This window comes from Equus przewalskii, chromosome 17 (genome assembly GCF_037783145.1).
Source record: "Equus przewalskii isolate Varuska chromosome 17, EquPr2, whole genome shotgun sequence".
In the NCBI taxonomy this organism is placed as follows: domain Eukaryota; kingdom Metazoa; phylum Chordata; class Mammalia; order Perissodactyla; family Equidae; genus Equus; species Equus przewalskii.
In genome coordinates, this window is record NC_091847.1 from 61240630 (window position 1) to 61263811 (window position 23182).

Genomic DNA, 23182 nt, shown 5'->3' on the forward strand with positions numbered 1-23182 from the left:
ATTAGGCAAAAAGGAGAGATTGTGGTAAATTGAGTATATATTTAGTTTATACCTCTTTCAATGTGCTAGGAAAAGGGAAAATATTAGCATAAGCCCACTGAAAATACAAGAATAACAGTGAGATAGTTTCAAAGAGACAGGATGAGGGTTCTTCAAATTTCTGAATGAAGGGGATAAAACTGGCTAGAAGACTAAAAGTATGGCAGATTTACTTGGACACTTTCTTTCCCCATGAGATAAAATAGAATATAGTAATAAAATGCATAGGTGAGCTCAGAAAGAAGTTAAATGCCCACGTGGAGAAAGTGAAACTTTCAAAGTCAAGCCACGTAAAACCAAGACAAGTTAAAACCGTGTAAACGCCATGCGAGGTAGAAGGATCAGGCACATTGTGTGTGTGGACTGGGACTTAGAACTTAAATCCCTACATGGACGTGCTAAACGTGGTCTTTGGACTACATGAAATAGACAGCAGAAGCAGGCCTCTGTATAAAACCAGTTCCTTGGAATATTCTGGTTTTCCATTAAAAATAAAGAAACTTATCCACTGGCTCAGAGAAACATGCTGTTTTAGTAATTTTAAACTCAAATAGAATAGACTATTTAAAATAAAATACCTAGCTGATAGAAAAAGAACAAATCAAAACCAAAATTTTGTGAATTACCTAATTCATGAAGCAATAACGGTGTCTATGTACTAACATTTTCTGGATATAATATAAATTATAGAAAGAAAAACAAAGTGAAGATAATTTATATGTAAAATCCCTGTCAGTGTCTAAGGGAGCATGCATCAAGAAATAATGTCACACGGCTTACTGGTCCATGTGGTATCAGCCTCAATTTAGAGATTGAAATGATGTCATAAAATTGAAATGTGTCAAGTGATCATAAAATGAGAATATGAGAGGTAGAAATAAGCTTAAAAGTCACTTAATTATATTTTCCTTGGAAGAAGGGAATACATTCCATGATATCCATGACCAGTGTTCATCCAAGGTCAGCTAGCCGTCTTCCAGAGACAGAATCCCACCACTTTGAAAGACGGACCATTCCCTTGTTAGCGTTCTAATTGGTATTGAGACACACTACTTTGTCTTGAACTGAAATCTGCCTCTGAATAATTACCATCTGTGGAAATTTATTTCCTCATCTAAAGCAACACAATTGACTCTAGTTTCTATTTCCCATCACAGTACATCAAATATTTAAATGTACTTCTGTATTCTTTAAGTCTTGTCTTATGTGATTGAAAAATATCATCCTTTCTCAGTTTCCACATATCATACAGCTTCAAGGCCTTTCACTCTCAAGGCCAGTCTTGTTTTATAGACTATAGCTTGTAAGTATCATCCTTTAAAACAATAGCTAAGAACTATAAATGAGACGTTTCACATTTAACTGGGCCATGTTAGAGTACTGTGGAGGTAGTGACTATTTAGATGTGAACACTATTTTTCTGTTAATCCTGCTTTTTATTAAATTAGATTTGTTTTCTTACAAGCATATTACATTTTCAAAATCATATAGAGCTTAATCGTCTGCTTCTTTTAGTTTTGTTTCCTATTAAAAATTGTTGTCTTCCACATCTTTTAACTTTGTAGCTGTTTCTTTGAGTATAAATGAAGAACTTCACATTTATCACTATTAATTCCAAATAGCAGATTTGCTACATAGATCTAGCTTAACAGTAGTATTAAGAGTGATTCATTCTTTAGAATCCTGATTTTGCTAACTCATACAACAGCTTTCCAGCTCTCTTACAATTGTATATGATTCATCATTTAAATAAGGATGCCTTCCAAAAAATATGTTTCTGAGCTCATATTTAGTTGGTAGGATCTAGCACAATCATCCTTGGTCTTTGAATCCCATCTGCTCTGACTGATCCGTGTTTGTGTCATGCTTATTATCAAATATTTTTTAGTGTCACTTTTGTTCCATCTAAGCAATTGATTCAAAATTTTAATTTAATTGGATGAGACTAAAGAAAGAGCTCAATAACACACTTCTAACAACAAACTATAGAAACAACTTTTTTTTGATAGACATGTTTTCCTTATGTCAGCATCCTTGTAAAGTTTCTCATGCATACCAGTCAATAATGAAATGTTCTCAAAGACGTTGGTTAAGAAAACAATACGCTAAAACCCATCCTTCAGAACTAAATTCATCTAAAATTGATATTTAATAAATTTTAACAGGACAGATATTCTTGGATAAGTTACACTTAATTCACTCAGGCAGATTCCATATAATCATATCATTCTTTCTTATGTTTCCAGAAACCATCTGTTAGATGTAATCTGAAATTTTCCCAAAATGTATACTTGCATATGTCAACATTTATATACACAGAAGATGAACTAACAAAAAATCACAAATAATAAATAGAAATTACTCAAATGTGGAGTTAGTATTAACAACCAATATTGCGTTACTAAGCTGTTGATGAAGTTCTACCCATAGGTAGCTTTGCTAGCTTATTTAACTCCATCCTTGCTCTCTTTGTGTATCTTGGTTGTAAGTCCTTAAACAATAAAGTACATTTCCAGTTTTGTTTCCTTAGCGTAGATAAAGTGTCATGCCACTTATCTCAAAGAAGTCACTCAAAGAACATTTTATGACAATTTAACACCCCTAGTGTTTACTTGCAAAGCAGTTATGCACAGCAAACACATTCTGTTAGACACATGCCTTACTAAACAGAAACAAAAGTAAGTTCCTTCTAGAACACAGCCTTACAGAAAAGCTTGTTGGCGTTAATTAACCCAGATATTTACCTGGATGCTTTAGGGTCTACAGAATGGGTTGAAACTAGGTTTGTACTGTAGTGTGATCTCCATGGGTGCCATATTCACAATTCAGTTCCTGGCCTATAGAATTTGTCAAATAATGGATCAATTTCATGACCTCCAGAGATTCCAAATTGCCCAAGAAAAGGTTCAGTTATGCCAGAGATGTAAAATGCTCTCTCTTCCATTCTAAAATGTGAAAAAACCCTCTCATTTTTGTCTGTATACATATGATATTATGATATTTTCACATTACTTTATGCATTTCTTTTATATAGAAGATTTTATTCTTTAAATAGTCATTAAACCATGAGGAGCACAAAGCAAGAAGCAAGGGGAGAGCATATTCAGTGGAGTATACTTTTTTCTTCAGTCTTAGATTTCCTTTACTATGTTTGATTATATATCATATAATACATGAAAATGAACTCAACATAGATTAGAGATCTGACTATAAGAACTAAAACTATAAAATTTTTATAAAAAACATGGGTGTAAATTTTCATGGCCGTGGGTTTGGCAATGACATCTTAGATATGACACCAAGAGTATAAGTGATGAAAGAAAAAAATAGGTAAGCTAGATTTCATAAAGATTAAAAAGTTTTGTGCTTCAAAAATGACTATCAGGCAAAGTAAACAGACAATCCACAAAAAGGGAGGAACTATACTTATATATCATGTATCTATTGAAGGACTTAGACTGAGAAAATATAAACAATAATAAAAAGACAAACCAATTAAAAATGGGCAAATGCTTTGAACAGACATTACTCCAAAGAAAATAAAGAAATGCTCAGTAAGCACAGGGAAAGATGCTTGACATCATTAGTTATTAGGGAAATTCAAATTAAAGCCAGGAGATACTATTTCAGACCTACTAGCGTGTCTGTCATCAAAAAACCAGACAATAAAAAGGGTTATGCAGGGAAACTGGAACCTTCACCCACTGCTGGTGGGAATGTAAAATAATGCCACTACTCTAGATACAATTTGGTAACTTCTTAATAAGTTACACAAAAATTTACACTATGACCCAGCAATCCTAATTTTAGGTATCTACCCAAAAAAACTGTATGCATGTCTCCACACAAAGATTTGTACACAAATGGCTATAGCAGCATTTATTCAAAATAGCCTCAAAGTGCAAATAATCCAAATGTTCACCCACTTGCACATGAACATAATACAAAAGGACACATATTGTATGATTTCTTTTACAGATAAGGTCCAGAAAAGGCAAATATTTAATGACGGAGGATAGATTGACAATAGGGGTTGCCTAGGGCTGGAACTGTAAATGAGAATTGGGTGCACTGGGCATTTAGGGATCTTTTGAAATGGTGAAATGATCTAAAGCTAGACTGTGGTGATGGTTTCATAACTATGAATTTTCTAAAAATCTTGAATTATACACTTAAAACAGGGGACTTTTAGGGTATGTAAATTATACCTCAATAAAGTCGTTTAAAAAATTCACATCTTCAACATATTGAGAGCTTTCTGAATGTCCTAATGGAAAACGTGACAGTCAGATGGAAGAAATATATGGCCAATATGCATACGAAAACATATTCAATCTCAATTGTTAGGTAAATTAAAACAGACACAATTTATTCTGTTAAACTTCATATTTGCGGTTCTGTCAATACAGAATCAGATATTTATAGGACTGTGGGGGAAAGCTCTAGCACAGCAGTTGACAAACTTTTTCTGCAAAAGAAAATAGTAAATAATTTAGACTATCTTAAACATAGTACATACAAGATACAGTCTCTGTCACAACTACTGTGAAAGGAGCCAGAAACAATACGTGAACAAATGAGTGTTGCTGTGTTCCTAAAGAAATTTATTTCAGCAAAGGGTGACGGGCCAGATTTAGCCCAGGGACCAGAGTTGGCTGATGCTCACCCTTGTAAAAGAAGCTTATGTGGATTTAAATTGTTGTGTCCTTTCCAGAGACAAACTAGTCAAGTATTAAAAGTATTTTGCTTCTTTTTCGTACTTAAATTTCAGTTTCAGGTTTTTGTCCCAAGGGAAAAAACTGAGAGTAATCAAATATATATATATATAATTATATGTATTTAATTAATTTGTCTTGATTACATAAATACATACATACAATGAAACTCTATACAGCTAAATGTATATTTATGCAAATCAATATGTATTGACTTCGAAACATACTCAACATATATTAAAAGAATAAATACACTTGCATTCATTGGAATGATTCCATTTTGTGAAATTACATGTATACATACCCGTGCATGATTTATATACTTGTAATTTCATAAGGACACATCTAGAAATATTTGCTTCCAATTTTTAACAGTAGTCTTATTTGTTGGTATAATTTCTGATAATTAAATATTTTACAGATTTTATTTCCTGTATTACTTATTGTTCTACAGTAAATTCATAAAGAAATGCTTAAAATGAAATATTAAAATAAAAATCTGTATTGGCACATTTTCTTTAATAATTAGGAACATAAAAATCTGCTCTTAATATACTTATTTGAAGTTTCCAGTTAATTAAACTTTTACGAATACTCACTATATCTCTACAAGAAAGTACTTATCAACTACATAAAATAAAGTGCATAAAATGTTACTTAAAAATCAGTTAATTAAATATTCAAATCCATATCTGAAGTTGAAATATGACTGATTAGAAACAATCAATTTTTAAAGCCATTTGAAAAGCCCTACTGGTTGATTCTTTGTAAAAATTGACCTGGATCACTAAGTTATACACTTTTAATTACAGCAGCAAACATATTGCTGCTATATATTATTTTGTACAATCATTTATTAATTTCCCCCACTAGCTTTCAAATGTCATTTGAGCTGCTACATAAGCTGCAGAGGCTAAATCATTTTAATTGCTGAATTTCTTTCTCAGGACTACTTAAAAATAAAAAGGCAATTTAGGCAATTAATCTGTCAGTGAGAAAACAACATGGATAAAAGCTTTGATTAGCTAGAAGCCAGTTTATCAGGCACTTCAGTTAACTGTAATTTTAGGAACACATCAATTTTGGAAAGAAAAAAAGGCAAATTTTAGATTTAGAAACAAAGTAAACAAACAAAATCCCCCCAAAGGAAGCTTTGGAAAACAATCTGCTTCTTTGCCCTTAAAAGCTGAGCTTATCATTTAAATCCTCTTTACTTCCTTTTCACAAGACTCTGAGGAAAACTCGACCTTAAACTGTCCTTCCACTGGTGCTATTCAAGGTTAATTCCTCCACTTCTTGGCTTCCATCTCTTTGTGATCCTTTGTCATCCCGTGTCCGAGCTTCCAGACTATGCCAGGTCCAGTACAGCATTGTTTCTTTCATCATTTTCTCCTTTTCACTTAAGCTAGCTAAAGAGCTATAGTCAGGCAAACTCAAATTACCAGGAATTGAGTTTATTCAAGAATAGCAAAGGAATTGCAATTCAGGAAACATGCTGTAGCAAACTACAGGAGAATCCAAGAGATGCGCTCATCTCTTTCATCTTAAAAAATGTTTACTTCAAAACCAAAAAGTTTTCATGTTATTCAATTACATGTGTCTTCCCCTCTATATTGCCGTGTATTATTACTATTCTTTTCCCTGAAGTCTGTCTTGTATCCAACCGTTATTGTAAAATCTTCCTTAGGTCCTAAATGACTTCTACAGCCACATTCAATGCAAAAATGTGGGTTCTTTAATTAGAAAAACCAGTTTCTCCAGTGATCTTTATAGAAGCTCCAGCAAGCCACTGACCCTCTCTCAATCTTAGTTTCATAGTCTTTAAAGTAAGAATTATTATAGCTCTCATAGTTTTTTTTGTAGACAAGTTTGAAATCTTAAGTGAAAAAAATGAATGTGAAGTAGCTACTCAACAATTCGACATTTTTAGATCAGGTATGGAATAAATAGTAAATGTTATTTTAAGTGTGTCAGACTTATTAACCTACTCCATTTTTTTGCTGATCCTTCTCACCTATATAGTTTATCATTAAATTATGCTGAACCAATTTTGCAAGTAATTATCAAATCCATTGGGCCCCACATCATTTTTTGAGGACTCCCCCTCAAAAAAAGCAAAATCACTACACAACCTTTCAAAAACTGCCTGTCAACTTTGACCCGCACTCCCAAATCTTTAGCACCACACACAGACATTTGTTATGTGTTTCCAGACTAATAATCCCACATCTTCACCTCAAAAACTGCTCCATGAAAAGGTGGCTATACTCACTTTCTTTATCATGGCACCTATTCTTTTCCCCTCTCTGTCCATGCTGCCTGGAATCTGTCCCCCCTACCCCCACCCCCACTGCTTTCCCACCTCCTTTGTGGATTAAATTTCCATGCCATCTCATCTTTAGAGGCTTCCATGAACCCTCAGGCAGAGTTACCCCCTTTATAGTAACCACTGTAACTTGAATATATCTGATTTTTTGTTGCAATATTGTATTATATTTAAAAGTTTACCTCTCCCTGAACTTTTCAGCTATAAATGCCCTCATATATTTTCACAGCTCATTCGTGGATGAGTCCAAATAGGAGTCATCCAACCAATGTTCTTTGAGAGAATTAATGACTCATTTGATATTTCAGCCATTTCTAATGTGCCATGTGAATTTATGTTCAGAAACTGTGATATTGAAGTAATACATTTCTAAAAAGTTTCTCTTTGTTGTTTATATGATAAGAGATGATCTTAACCCCAACTTTTTGTAGTAATCAGAAGACTGCACATTTTCAGACTTAGTGCAAAACTGCAAACAGGCATGCCTGGAACTGGAACAATCAGAATAATAAGGTGCTATGTAGAAGGTACTAGAAATGCATCACTTTCATCTTAGGTGCCTCAAGAAACAACTCAAAGTGATAATTTCTTAAGCTTTTAAAGTAGATTAAAATAAGTCGACAAAATTCCTTGGATCCTTTTTTTTCTATCTTTATCTGATTTCCTAAGTTTAAAAAAGCTTAACAAGCTGTTTAGTGACACTTAAAGTTTGTGTGATGAGTCTCTGTGCTTGAAGAGATTTAGGAATGAGAAAAACATCTCCCTCATGATTGACTTCTTGTTACTCTGAAACAATTCTGATGCTGTGTTCTTTCTGAAGATTAGTTTACATAAATTTCATTACCACCAGGAGAATTACAGAAAATGATTAACTTCTCTTGAGTGATCTTAGCCTATTGTTCTGGTGTAATCAACGTATCTTTATAAAATACAAAATAAATGAGAGAGTTGAAACACTTACGGGCCAGACGAGAAATACCATCACAATGTCTAGCACACCAAAATTAATATATTACCTGTCAGGAGACCAAGCTTGATTTTGTAAATAGAGAAATAGTATGATCAGATTCAGGAGATCATTCCAACTATATGACACAAAATTTTCTGGAAGAGAGAGAGGAGACTAACTGTAAAGTTACTGCTTTAAAGCGTTCGCTCTGGGATCTCTTCAAGCACTTTCTGTAACACCAATCTGCTCACCTCACTCACTTTGCTGAAAACTCTCAGGATCTCATCTTTGTTCTTAAGGTGAAGACAGATTTTAATATGACACACATGTCCTCTCTTTTTAATTTCCCCTCACTCATTCGAGCTACTCTGGCATTCTGTTTTTCTATCCATGATATTTCCATGTACAAAATCTTTCAGTCTCTTTTTCCATAGAATGTTCTTCTTTGACACCCCACTCTCCCCCGCAACACACACACACAGCCCTAATCCTTAGCCCAGTTAACTCCTCCTGTTCCTTCAGATGACATAAAAGGCCACCTTAACCTCCCTAATCTAGTCAAAACCCCTATCATGGAGTCTCACAGCATCATTATCTCTCTCCTTCATGGAACTTGCTATAGGAACAACTTACAGTTGTTTGTTTGGTTATTTTTATTTGAGCAATGTTTTTCTCTCCCAATCTCATTGCTACTTCCACTAAAACAGGGATTGTGTCTGTTTTCACTCTGTAGTTTTTCTCCCATGTCTAGAAATTAGGGTTCCCAGATTTAACAAATAAAATTACAGGATGCCTAGTTAAATTTGGATTTCAGATAAACAATAAATAATAGGGCCTTTTGCTTGTTAGTATAAGTATGTCCTCGGTGTTGCCTGGGGCATACTTAGACCAAAAGTGTTATTAAAATTGTTTATCTGAAATTAAATTTAACTGGGTGTCTTGCATTATATCTGGCAAATCTACTGGAAATGGAACAAAATATAGATCTCAATGAATATATTTTGAGTGTATGAATGTGTCGTGGATAAATTCATCAGACAGTAGACATGCCAGTGTTTGCCTGCTTGTAGTTTCTATTTTCCTCTTCACATGGTTCGTTATGTGTGGTCATCACTGAGAACCTAAGCTTCCTCACAGTACTTGGGTTTATACAAGGGTAATTTTAGAAGCTTGAGTCTAGTGAAATTTACTTGTTTTTCAGTGACTGTCCTCCTTGGAGAGGTCACATGCTCTCACATACTTTCCACCATTGTCAATTATCTTACACCTGGCTGCCTTCACCCATTTACAATATGTCCCTAGAAAGAGTTATCTTATGCAATAGACGCTTATGCACAAAACATATGGCCGAAACCCATTTCAAAGGACTAGTAAATGCTTATGACTTGAAAAAATATGAAAGTAAAGAGGAAATTTGTATAGTCAAAATTAAAAAATGTATAATTAAATGACTAAAAAACTAAGAATTGATAAGCATTGATAAGAACGTCGTTATATTTGAAAACAACATATGAAAGAGGGTTGCAGAGAAATCATAGTTTATCGTAAATTATAAAACACATGCAAAAAGTAAAAAGGTCATTTCAATGTTTTAAGTAAAATTTAAATTTATTGTGGGATACATACTTATTTGTTTTGTTTATGTTGTGGAATGCTGTCTTTAAAACACAGAGTGCTGATGAAGATCTTAAAAAAGATAGATTTGTGTCTACACATTTCAGACTTTTAGAAAATAAAGTTCAAAGAAAATATCTAAGAGTAAAGCTTATGAGCTCTGGCTACTACTGCAGCCTTTAATTGATGCCTTAAACAAACGGGACCTTTTCATCATTCCTGATATAAAATCTTCCGCTGAATTCTGTTTTCTCTAACTGGATCTCAATTGTCTCTTGCTCCTGACTGATTATCAATGGCCTGGCCTAATATTCTAGATTTATAAAACAGGTCATTAGTTAGTTTGTTTTTTGCTTATTTTTCCTTACTTGGGTCCAAGAGTATTGTTCCTGAAACCTTGCCCCATACCGAAAGATTTATATAATACTGAATATCTGCATTTGAATTCTGTGTTTTAAAAAACATGTTTTATTTATGGACACGTGGTAGACTCTCCGTAAGTATTTAGCCAATGAATAAAGAATATATTTTAACGTTAAATTCAGTCAACATTGATTTATATGATCTATTATTTTACATTGGTTCTTGGAAATCAACAACAGACTGTAATTACTAACCATCATCTATTGTGTACTCTCTGGATATTATGTTCTGCCTGCCGATGTAGATTTCCCCCAAGAAAACAGCTGTAGATGGGTCAGCCACCTTGCTGTTTCCTCCACACCACTAAGTAGATTATGTTCCAGATCCCTTCCATCTCTGCTGAAATGGGTCATGCCTAGCTGTGTCTCAAGATATGTCATATTCCATGGAACTACTCTCCTGAAGACATTTTAAAATTATCTTTTCAGAGTCAACATAAGATAGCAGATGGATAATCTGCTTGAAGGCAGCTGAGGTCATATATCATTAGGCTTCAGGGAAATTCTATATGTAACCAAACATCTGCATTAGCAAAGTAGTGCTGAAAGCTTTCCAAGAAAATTCTCAAAGCCTAATTTCTTGCCAATTTAACATCTGAAAAATGTAGAAAAGGTAATCATAAAAACAGAGTGGGTGAATTTTTGAGCTGAAAAGCTCCTTAGAGATCGGATTTTCCAACTCGATAATTTCACAGATGGATAAATAGAGCCAAGAGAAGTTAAAAGTTTCACCTAAGTTCACATGACTAGTCACTGACAAAAGTGGGACTGAAATTCAAGTCTTTTGCCAGTGTTTGTTACCATGCTGCCACCCTCAGCCTGTTCAATTTATTAAATGCTGTGGACATTATATGTTGTGGACATTAAGGCTGCACCCCAAATATAATACCAAGGTTCCCGATCATTTTAAACAGTTTCTATAATCATATTGGAAAAGTGGCAGCCAAAATTATCTTTCATAGATGCCCAGAGAGTGCTTTCTCCTGAAGGAAATCATATCAAATTAGGATAACAAGATCTTTATGAAACGAATGTTTCCATTTGCAGAATTAAATATTTAGAGCTTCCCAGAAATGGGTTGGCGTGAGTTCACATTTGAATATTTTCTTTCCAGTTTAAAAGAAATTTCTTAAGAAATGAGGAAATGTGAAAAGGTGGTTTACCTGTATCGTCCCTGGAAACTAGGGGAGGTCATTTTCTAAATGTCAGAAACTATGAAGAATTTTTGAGAGATACAGGTTAGATGAGGTTCTAGAAAGATTGATTAATCATCTTCCTGTAACAGTATGGCTTAATGGGAAAGCAGTAAAGATGATGGACCACTGGGGATTAAGTAAAATGGGGCAAGGACTGACAAGTGGATTGTTAAATTTGATTATAGTTTGTTTGTCCCAGTGATTTTAACAAGAGTGTTACTGTGTGGGGGCAATATTGATGGAAAGGTCCAATTGCCAATTCGAGTTTATGCCAGAGATGCTAGAAATCTGGCAATGCTTAAAACAGTCCTGCATAACAAAGATCTGCCCCATATCCTGCATTCCTCACACTCTGAATGTTTCATTGATTATTCAGGTCGGTAAACTAGTTTATTAATAGCTGAGACTGGAACTTTAACTCCATTTTACACACAAAGTACTATTGAATAATTTTAATACTCAATGAATTTTCCAGTAATACCTTTACTGTATAGATCAAGAAAAGATCATACCTTTCAGGGAAGGGAATGAGTCATTCATCATTTTGGAAAGTTGTTTCTTGTGATATGTGAATGACCTATATTGTATAATTGTACACTTGCAGCCATCACATTCACTATGATTCTACATTTAGACACGAGCATCTGACTCCTTGAATATTTCTACTGGTACAGTCACCTCCAAGTTTTTGATGTATTAAAAATATATTATTATAAATTATCTATCTTTTATTTCACTTTCATATTACATTTGAGGCATAGTATTGTTTTTTCAAAATGTAAGTAGTCACAATTCTGAATTTAATTCAGGATAGTCAAGGGGAATCATAAAATATTGGCTTAAAAATGGAGCACTGTGGGGGATTGGGTGTGAGCCACTGCTTTGGTCACTGCTCTGCAGAACTTAAAGGCAGCCATGTTGGCAAAGCTCAGAAGCCCAGAAGAGGCTAAGGAACAAAATGTGTCCTCTGCAGTGCCCACAGCAACAGCAGGAGAAACTGTTCTAGATCAGAGGTCACTGGCTCAAATGCATACAGAGGCCAAGCAGGTAATAGGATGGTGTGCCTTGGGCAAGTTGAAGACATTGGGAATCCTGCCCTATAACAGGAAGGCAACCACTCATCTCTAGCTGATTGTTGCTCTGAAATGTAACAGTTCATTTTGATGAGCACACTGATGCACCACCAAAATACCACTTTGAGGATGGTCTTGGTGGCCAAGCTCTGCGGATAACCTTCAGCTGTCAGTCCCTTCAAGGATTGCCTCAGTTGCAGATAGCTGCCTCCCCACTGAGATTCCCATTTCAGGCAGTACATATCCATTGCCTCTTTGAAGCAGAGTAAACATATGAAAGTGCGTTGGGCCATTTGAGCTCTAGAGTGCCCCATGGGGTCAGCAGAGACTGTCATTGTGCTTGCCTATCTCTGACTAACTTGCCTAAGTTCCTTCCTTCTACAAGTGTTGATCCTAAGGGCATACCCTAATTAAGATTCCGCCCACTCAACTCAATCTCAAAACTGCTTCAAAGAGAACCAAACTTTCGACATTTAGTGTTAGTATCTCATGACAATCTTAAGAGAAACTGGCAATGTGAATTTTTATTGTGAACTCTCCTGATTTGAACTTTGCCAGTTGCCAGTTAATTTAAATACTGCTCATCAACACATATGAAGGCTACCTTTAGATCACAGTTGTGGAGACAATAATTCAGGATTTGCCCAAGACAGTTGTCCCAGAATAAGCATTAATAGAACCCCTTTCACTGTTGAAAGCGTCCCAGCTTGGACAACAAATGAATTTTATGATCACCCTTCTTTTAGACCATCCATTTGCCACTTCTGCTTAAGAGGGAAGTTTCCTGAGGCAATAGATTTCTGCCAGGCTCAATTAGGGAAAATTTGTTAAATCAAAGAATGGGCAACCGATTTGGAGAAGGCATCTAGAGGATATTTGTTCTTGCAGTGTGGTTGGCAGTCTGGTGAAGTTAGATGGAACAAAAGCCATTTTAGTGTCAGAAACGATGGCCAACCAAGCCAAGCCTGGCACAATATTTTGCCCAAACCACTTTCTCAGCAAGAGAATCTAATCTGATTCAAGCCTCCTGTTATATGGTCGAGCTCCCTCTGTCTTCTTCTTCTTCAAACTCCTCTCTTCTAGTTTATATATACCTAATCTCTAAATTCTTATTCTATTTTTCTTCAGAGAGTTTATTCTTTGATTTATTTGAGTGCTTCCTTAAGATCAATCTTTCCAATTAAAATGACTCACAAAGTGTTTTGTCAACCAAAGACATCCTTATTCCCAAGGGGAATTATGAGGCCACCTCTTAACTTTTTCTTCCCAGGGGATATACATTTACAGCAGCCTAATAAATAAATAGCTCTTTCTAACAATTACATTCTTATTTCATCACATTTATATTATGTGATCATTTCAAGTTCTCAGTACTATAGGTTTCAGATTTTCTGTTTATCTTTACTTCACTCAGGAAAAGGCCTGTTCCCACCAGACTTGTTACCATTGGCAAGTCATGATGTCTAATCACATGTCAGTTTGCCTATGTATTAAATGAGACAGTTGGACCATGGGTTTCCCAAAGATATTTTCAACTCAAATAACGGAGGCATGTTTTTACACATATCTAGTAAGCAAGGGAAAAAAATAATTTATCTAACTAGTACATTTATTTCATTTGCCAATAAAACTTTCTTTATGATTTGAAATATGAATTCCCAAGCCCATAAGAATGTGGTGCTAATTAAATTCTAAGAATTATCTATTTAGTTATTTCTTTCCTGGGTTTTAATAAAAACAAGCTTTTAATTTTCAGTAACAAATATATTTATACGATACTTTGATTTGTGGAAGTAACAGTACTTTGGAAATAATTACTTTCTTTGCACCAAGTGTTGTGAATATAAAGTCTGATCTACAGCTCTAGGTTGGGGTTCCTTTGGGGAGAGTTTGGGGAATGGTGTCATTTCTCTAAACTGTGTCTCAGAGAACTCAGAGAAGCGTTAGGGTCTTCGAACAAAACTAAACAGGAGAGTAAAGAGAAAGTAAAGATAATTACTTAATATTGTTAAAAGAAAGACTATCTATGGAGACTTTCATAGAATTGAATCAAGACTAAAAATCACAAACGGTAAGCTATACATTTCCAATATGTTGTTTTTGCTGAAGTATCAACATATGTCTAAAAGAAAAAGATTGAAAGGAAGATTAAGACAAACGAGCCAACATATTCAGAAAATTGCAGGGAAAAGTACAGATGAAGAAGAGAACAGGAAAAATAACAGAAAATCAAGAAAACATACTATTTTATCATATTTTCCCTGATATTTAACCTTCTCATATGTCTATTTAAGTACGGAAGTCTAAATTCCTCTTCCCCACAATATCACATTTTAGGTACCAAATTTGATTACACTCTATCTTTTTAAAACAGAATTTCAATTCTTCCAAAACTGTATTGCTTAAATAGGTTATACATTACACCTCAAATCTCTTAGAAACACAGTTTTCTTGCTATGACATATTCTCACCTTTTGTCTCTCTCGAAGGAAATTCTTCTCTAATACAATTTACTTCCACCTTTTCATAAAGATTCTGACTTTGTTTTTATGTTTGTCTGCTGACAGCTTTCAAGTCCCCACACTCCCCTTTCCTTTTCTGCCCTACATTCAGGCAAGCTGATAAGAAAGCCCAGGTGCTCCTTCCTCTGGGAGCCAGACATTCATACCAATCAAGCCCCAGCCCATGGGTGAGAAGCCTAATCCCAGTTTACCCCCTACTCACAAAAAAATCCAGCCAGTCAACTTTCTGTACTCTCTTAAGCCATTTTTTGGACCTTCTTGGGGCCTGCCCTGCTCTCCCAAGAAAGGCTTATTACATGAATGATAAAAGATTTCATTGTCTCTTGGTATGTGTGGGTGGTATTATCAGTCTTGATATGCAAACTAAATTTTGGGTGAGGGTTCCATCCTGTTCTGTATGGTAATCTCCATACACTGCCACTATTCAGATAAGACCTCATTCCTTCCATGGAGCAAAACAAGTAAAGGGGTTTCTTACCTAGTAATTTCCCCAGGTGTGTACCATACTGGAAGGGAGTCTTATTTTATCTTCAAGAACATAGGGAATAAGAGGGAATTGTTCATTCCATACAGTTGCCTCTATTTTGTTTTCTTAATCACTGAGCATAACAAAAAAATCAATGCCCCCCCCAACATGGTGGCTCTACTCATTAGGGAAGGTGACTATCAGTTTAGCATAGTAGTTTTACTGCCGTTTTCTGATTCAATGTGTGTCTTTCGAGGAAGAGTGTTTATTTGTTTAATTTTTGTCCCCAGGTACACTTGAAATGAGTTAAACAGGTATACTACTTACACAAATCCAAAGCCATATTCTTTGCTAGATCCAAATTGTCCTTTTGCCTGTTCTTGTCTTTATTTTTCCCAGGCGAAGGGTTAATTATGACTCACTGTGGATTGTATAATGATTCACATGACCTTACAAAATTAATCTTAATAATACAATGTCAAAAATCTTATGCCTCATCTTTAATCATTATGAAAGTTCTTCTAGTAAATCCCTGGAAAGAAATGAAAGTAAAAAATAAGTAAAACTTTCTTAGAAATTAAACACCAATGGAATCATTCTCATTTTATGTTAGAGACATCATCTTAACAAGATCACACTGCAGCTCAAAATAAAGCCATCTTTTCTTCTTATGTGCATTTCAGACCCCAAAACACAAGTACAAGCACAAGAAACAGTCAAGAGAAAACTAGAGGTTAAAAGTACGACAAGCCAATATGTGGATAAAGTAGTTCTACAAAATTAAGAACCCCATGCTGATCCTCTAAGGTAATATTATGTCAGCGTGTCATGCTGTTGCTCTGACAGGGTAACCCGAGGGAGGCTGAGCAATGTCTGTGTCTTAGGTAATGTCTTGGTTCAGAGAACTCGGAGGACCTATGCCCTATCAGGTTCATCTGAACACTAAATCTTTAGAATAAATAGATTTGCTTCCTTTATAAACCCAGTTCTTCCTAAAACATTGTTTACACTAAAATAAACCCAGTTCCCCAGATTTGCCTTTCATTGTGATCCCTGGAAATGCAAAATGTAGGAGGCACCTGACATCAAAGGCTCCCAAACTTCCTGTAAAAAGGGCCCCACCCAAGGTGCTTCCAGTTTTTCTAGGCTCATATTAATGCAGCTTTCCAGATCCTGGTGCCATTTTAACCCTGCTCAGGTAATGAGACAGAAGCACTAAGGCCTGCAAACAGTTAACACAGCTCCAGTCGGTTTAGTTGTTTGATACATTAGGAAATTCTCCAGGAAACTACTGTCTCCAAAATAAAGTTCTATGTTTTCCAATATGCAAGCAAATGGACAGTTTCGTCAACTTGAATTTCTTTTCAGTGTCCTTTCATAGCCTAACTCATATACTTTGCTCTTCCTGTATTTTCCAGAAGTCTGTCATCTACATAGAGTTAACATAATTTAATAGGCCATTTCAGTCATTCTCACTGCTTAGCTCTCCAATACTGCAAGTTTAAAGACGTAGGGTCTTCTTAGAATCTTCCTTTTCTGATTCCAATGCTTCTTTAGCCCCTTGGGTTTGCCCCCAAATCATAGTAGGCTTGGGTTACACAAATGCCAATTTTAACTTCGGCAATCTTTCTTAATAGCATCGTTATTTTATTTCTAGTCAGGATGTACATACTACAGTCCTTTTCTTTATTCTGTTTGCCTATCATGGAATGAGTCCGTACCTAGATGCCAGTGTTGCAGTGTTTCCAATGTGACTGAGTGACTCTCTTCCTCCATATTGAAGACAACTGCTGCCATGGATAGACTGGATGTACCTATAAGAACAGAATGTGAGGCTGCAAATCAGCATGCATTTTGTTGTGCAATTCTAACATAAAGGATCTATATTTTTGCTGAGAAAAATATTTTTTACTACTATCTTCAATAAAACAAATTTAGATAGTTTTTATATATGAAAATGTCAGTGATAAAGAGTGTCAGATAGTATTAAATTCTTCCTTCCATTTTGATAGTTAGAATTGATTTGATTGATTGATTTGACTAGTCAGGTTTATATCTTGTAACAAGCCTTTCAAAATTGGCTAGAGAAAAACTAATGTGGGAAAAAAAATAACTGTGCCTTTATCACTGGCCAGTTTGACTTGTTGGATGTTTATGACAGTCAGTTTTAAGATCTTGCCAAGATAAAGACCTTAGAAAAAACAAATGATTCCAAAAGTATTCTGCTCCCTCCAGGACTTTGGGACACCTCCGTGTTACTTATACTTCTTTCTAAGACTGGCTATGAAACCTCTTTAGAGGTAACATGGGACACTAATACCCAATTATAGGCAGTTTTCTTAGTTTCTCAGGCTTCTGGATTTTAGACATCTGCTCAAATTTCTTAAACCATTCAAAAATTCTACTTCTAATGGTTAGCATGTGCCATGTTTAGAAGTTAAGTATCAAAAACTCCAGTTCATTTGGGGGCCAGCCAATGCAGTAGTGGTTAAGTTTGCATGCTTGGTTTCAGCAGCCTGGGGTTCACAGGCTCTGATCCCAGGCATGGACCCAGACACTACTCACCAAGCCATACTGTGGCAGCATCCCACATACAAAATAGAGAAGTTTGGCACAGATGTTAGCTCAGGGATAATCTTCCTCACCACCAACAGCAAAAAAAGTAAGAAAATCCAGTTCATTTAAAAATAATTTTTTATTTTAATAATTTAATTTATTTTAAATGATGCCCAAATGATTTAATGGTAAAATCAAGTAGAATCATTCTACCGGTACATTTTTAAGAAAATTGTTTTTCTAAATAATTATAGGTAAATGATTTGACAATACCATATTACTTAAAGAGTGCACTATAAACTTCACAGCTTATAATTTTAATGACCTATAGAACATTGATTCTTTCAGTCATCTCATGTTCTGTTCTCAGAATAATCCTAAATGTAAACATTGCTATTGCTTAGTTTTTGCAGCTTTAGCTAATTTATATTTTAATTAAAATATTCAACTTTTGGACAGTTTTTCCATGTTATGAGATTGCAGATTATGAGTCTTGTTTATTATTGCAAAAGTGAATCATTCAGTTTGAGGAGAAATACAAATCTGAAAAAAAATAAGAACGTCATCACAGAACATCAAATTTCTAAAGTATGTTACATTGTCACCACTCGCTAAAATGAGACAACCATAATTGGACCTATGTTACTTTTTCCAAGGGCAATCAGTTGTATGGTTGCCTTACCCAAGAGTGGTCCTAGAATCTCTAACCCTACCACACATCATATGGTACTCGAAATACTTCAGGAAGAATGCTAGAAGATCTGTCAACCCAATATAATGAGTCCTTAAACCACTCTAGAAGAAGCCAACACCTATTCCAGTATGAACATGGCCTAACTTTTCTAGAAATTAAATGATCTATCTATTGCTCCCATAGACTGTAGCAATCCTTAAGTGTTAATTAGGTTCTTCTTGTTCAGCAACAGCAGCAGCAACAGCAGCAGCACTATTTTCATCTTGACCTCTGTTGTGAAATAAAGGCTAGACATTGGACTGACTTCACTACTAAGATAGCTAGTATATATTATGTGATAATTTATGGAATACCTTTCTTGTTTAATCCATATGTCTCTGGGAGTTCTCTTTGCATGTAAGATAAAGGAGGATTATGTAGAAGCAGACATCTTTTGAATGGAAAATAAATCTTTATTTTATAATTTTATATGTGTATATATATATCACCCAATACATAAAATTCTGTTACATGAAACATTTGCTGTTTCTCAAATTTATTCATTATGACATGAATATTATTAAAAGCTAATAGTAAATTGTGAGGATTTTCCCTATGGAAAGTTTAAAAGAGGTTACAAAATACTTTTCGTTCAATAAAAAAAGAAAAAAGTCATATATATGAAAATAATTTAACACATCTCATTGAAAGTTTTCTTCTCTGTGAAATTTCACGTATGACCTTTAGCGAAAATAAGACTAAACCTTGTTTATACTTTGACTTTACTTCATAACTTTTTAAAATTTCTACAATATTAAAATTGTGTTAGATATACAGAATCCATATCTGTATCCTTATGTGTGGAGTAATACTGCATATCTTAAAATTTAGGCTTTTAAAAGTGACAGGCACAATATTTTCAAAGAATTAAAGAGGTCATGAACCATTTATTAGGAATATAAAAATTAGTTGCGTGTAAGATCACTTTAGTTTTCAAATGTTCACTTATGCTTTTAAGTATTAGCATTTCCATGAAGCCCTTTGAATTTAAACCTTTTAATGAAACAATGTCAGACACAAGATCATGAAGTGCTGTTCTTCTTATTTTAGTTGAGTCATTTGAAATAACCTATGACTTTATATCTCGTGTTGGTACAGAAAACATCACTATGATCTTGTTGATTGATTTTATAAATAAATACTATATAGGTCAAAATGATCATTCAAAATGAAGTCATGTGGCTTTGTAAAGTCCTATTAGTATCCATTGCAAAAAAGAAAAAAAATTAGAAGGTAGAACTGATTGTATATATGAAGTCACAGTATCATAACATTATGATTGTCTGTCCCATGAAATGTATACACAGTTATTTTTAATATAGATAATACACTTACTGATTAGTGCTGATTATTGTTTGTAATTTACCTTAGGATTTTGCTTTTCCCTTCATCTTGCCATCTGGTTATTCAAAACTCTCACAAATGAGAATATGCAGAGAGACACGGGATACAGACTAGTTGGGGATATAAAACTCAGTGGTATAGGATTTATTGGCACAGCTGTTTGATTTATTTTAATGGGTTTTTCCTGTTTTTTGGAAAGCTGGAGGCAGATATATTGTTCAGGAAACCTGATGTGATGGTTTTTAAAAATGGCATCAAAATCTTTGACACCCTTCCCATTGAGAAGTGATGTCTATGTCCCCTTTTCTTAATTCTAGCAGGCAGGTGACTGTCTTGAGTAAGAAATGTTGAGAAAATAACACCAAATGACTTCTTAGGCTTGATCACAGTAGACCATGCAGCTTCCTCTTGGTTTTCTTGGAATGCCTGTTCACCAGCTCAGCTTGGGATGCTCAGTAGGTAGGCAGTTCAACTACCTTAAGCCTGCCATGCTGAAGGCATTCCAGTTGACAGCCTCAGCTGGCCTCCCAGCTGACAACCAGCATCAACTGACAACCATATGATTGAGTTTCTTGGATGGCATCAGTGGGAGAGACCCCAAGCAAGAACTGCCCCGCCAAGTTTTTCCCAAATTCTTTTCTCACAAAATTGTGAGCAAAATAAAATTGGTGTTTTAAGCCACAAAGCTTTGGGATTTTTTTGTTCCGTAGCAATAATAAAGCAGATCACCTGGGTACCAACTGGACTTCCTTTAGTCAAATGAGGATGTCCTTGTTTAAGATGAATTTTATTTAGGAACCAATGTAAACATTTTGGTAATAGAAATGTATACATTTTATATGTAAATTCTTCCTGAATTGAGAAAAATTCTAGATTACCAAAAAGACATATTACAACAAGAATTCAACTTTTCACGTCCTCTCTCACCTAGCCTACACCTATCATTTGAGAGGTCTTGTATGACCACCTGAAAGAGCCAAGAAAAGTCTGCATTTGGTTTACACACAGGTTCACTCAGTATGTGGGTGCAAGCTGGAAAGCAATAATGGCTGCATTACAGCCACATTTGTGGTGGCCTTAAAAAACAGTGAGTGCATAGTGCAGAGAGAAGATAAGTATCAGTTGCAGCCCTGAGAACAGCTGCAGCAAGGGAATTGCAATTCCCGCATGTGCTTCCTTCACTAGTCTAAGTTTCTCTTCTGGAAGAGGGCCTTATGGGAACTATAGAGGAGCTGCCTTTCAGACCTGCATGGAGAAGTAGATCTGTGTGCCTCAAGGGATGGACTTTGGTGGCCATGAGAATGTGCCTTTCAGATCCGTGACTGCAGGGAATGTAATTGATTAGGGCTCCCGCTGATGTGCTCTGAAATTTATTGCTTTACTTTCAATACTTCCTACAGGCTGCTCCCAGCCAGTGACTGAGTGTGACAGGGTACCAAGGCAGGCCCGTTCCTGGGAGATGAAGGACTCCTCTGGCAGGCATTTTGGATCAAGAACTCACTGACAGCCTTAGCAAACCTTCCTTAGACCTGCAGCGCAGTCTAGTACCCAGCAGATTACCCTGTGAGTCTCATAAAAATTTCGTGTAGGAGATTTTATTATCATTTACTTTTAAGGACAACAGGAACAACATTAGGATCGTTTTCTAAGGCCACATAGTTGGAAGTGTTATAGCTGGAATTTCCAACCAGGAAGTCTGATAATAGACTCTTTTTAATACAAATTAGCTAAAATAGCATTTGCCCAATATGATTTTATAAGATCATGTATCATTTTCTTGTTAAGTACCAAGAAAATTAGAGTCTGGGCTCTAGGTGGAAGTTCAACTATTTACGGCAGTGCTTAATGCAAACAGGATGCATATTAGAAGTAACTTACTTGTGCATTTTGTCAGTAACTCAATGGATGAATTCTGGTATATGCCATCATGAAAGGGACCACAGTCTCATGAAGCCAACAACAATAGATATCTTAGAAAGAAGATGTTTAACGTATTAAGCATTTTAATTTTTTAGATTGCATGTTTAAATTTGCCTAGGAAAGTTTGGCCTCAATTAATCAATAAATCAGTCAATTTTCAGTGATTCAACACTTACCAAGTTCAGAATACTGTCCTTGTTATGAAATCATGCTGGGATGGCTATGAGCAATTAATTAACCACAGGTAATGGACATTCTCAGTACATGACCACATTTATTTCTGTATGTACAGCTGTAATGCATATGAAGGTAACATTATATAGTGTTTTTCTGAAGCAATGTGTCTTAAATTTAGCATTGTTTATAATAAATAATACTTTTAAAAGATCATTTTTGAGAGGCTCTTGTAGATTTTAGTAAAATAATAAGTATTCTTTGTTTCTTTATGTATATAAATTTTATATAACTTTTCAAATTTCCAGACTCAGAGATTATACCATCAACATCTTTCTAGGGATATAGAAAATTTGTACTTTGGGAAGAAGAGAAAGATGTATTTATTCAGGTTTGGCATGTCAACCAGTAGCTAAGAGACTCCAGGCTTCAAGAGGAATTATTTAAAATTAAACTAATTGGAGGTTTTATTTTAATTAGTACTCTGAGTCAATTGTTGCAAGAAATTAAAATTAATTTCTTAAAAAATGAGAAATGGCTTAAGGCAAATAGTATTCATTTATTTATTTATTTTTTGTGAGAAAGATTTGCCCTGAGCTAACATCCATTGCCAATCCTCCTCTTTTTTTGCTTGAGGAAGACTAGCCCTGAGCTAACATCTGTGCCAATCTTCGTCTACTTTGTATGTGACATACGCCACAGCGAGGCTGATCAGTGGAGTAGGTCTGCGCCTGAGATCCAAACCTGAGAACCCCAGGCCACAGAAGCAGAGCATGTGGAACTAACTACTCGACCACAGGGCTGGCCCCCAGATAGTTTTCATTTTTAACCGTTAAACTATTAGCAAATCGTGGGAAGTGGAATGATTTTTCTTCTATGACTGACCTACCACTAAATACAAGTTTCTTCAATATGATTTCAAAATTGATACTTTTTCCTCGTGCAATTATAGTTGTACTAATCTTTTTGAACTTTCTTCTTAAATACTTAACATATCAGCCAGTAATAGGTAGTCTAAGATCTATTTTTTTCTAAGCCTCAGCTCATTTTTTTAAAAGAATAGGAAACACTTCTTAGAAAAGCCAATAAAGTACACAGATACAGATGTACCATGGCAATTCTACAAAAACACT